This window comes from Plasmopara halstedii, assembly GCF_900000015.1.
Source record: "Plasmopara halstedii genome assembly, contig: Scaffold_1583, whole genome shotgun sequence".
Lineage (NCBI taxonomy): Eukaryota > Oomycota > Peronosporomycetes > Peronosporales > Peronosporaceae > Plasmopara > Plasmopara halstedii.
The window spans coordinates 769,407-769,704 of record NW_020188494.1 but is presented as its reverse complement, the minus strand read 5'-3'; positions in this window follow the sequence as shown (position 1 = coordinate 769,704).

Sequence of the window (298 nt, the reverse complement as noted above, 5' to 3'; positions counted from 1 at the left end):
CCATCGCATCGCGAACGTGTCGTAGGACACTCAGTCTGGCAGACAAGAAGTCATCGACCTCTTTGCGGATGGTGAGAGGGCTGACATCAGCTAGCCGATCGGCTATTCCTCCCTCCACCAAGCCCTGAGCCACGGAAATGCGGCGTCAGCGGGACGCGAGGTGAACCAGCCCGTTCACGTAGAACGGCATGTAGCCGGTAGACGAATGCACGGCATTATTTAGCGCGAACTCTACGAGTGCCAACTTGGCGGTCCAGCGCCTCGACATCCCAGCGCAGACGCTGCGAAGAACGTCTTT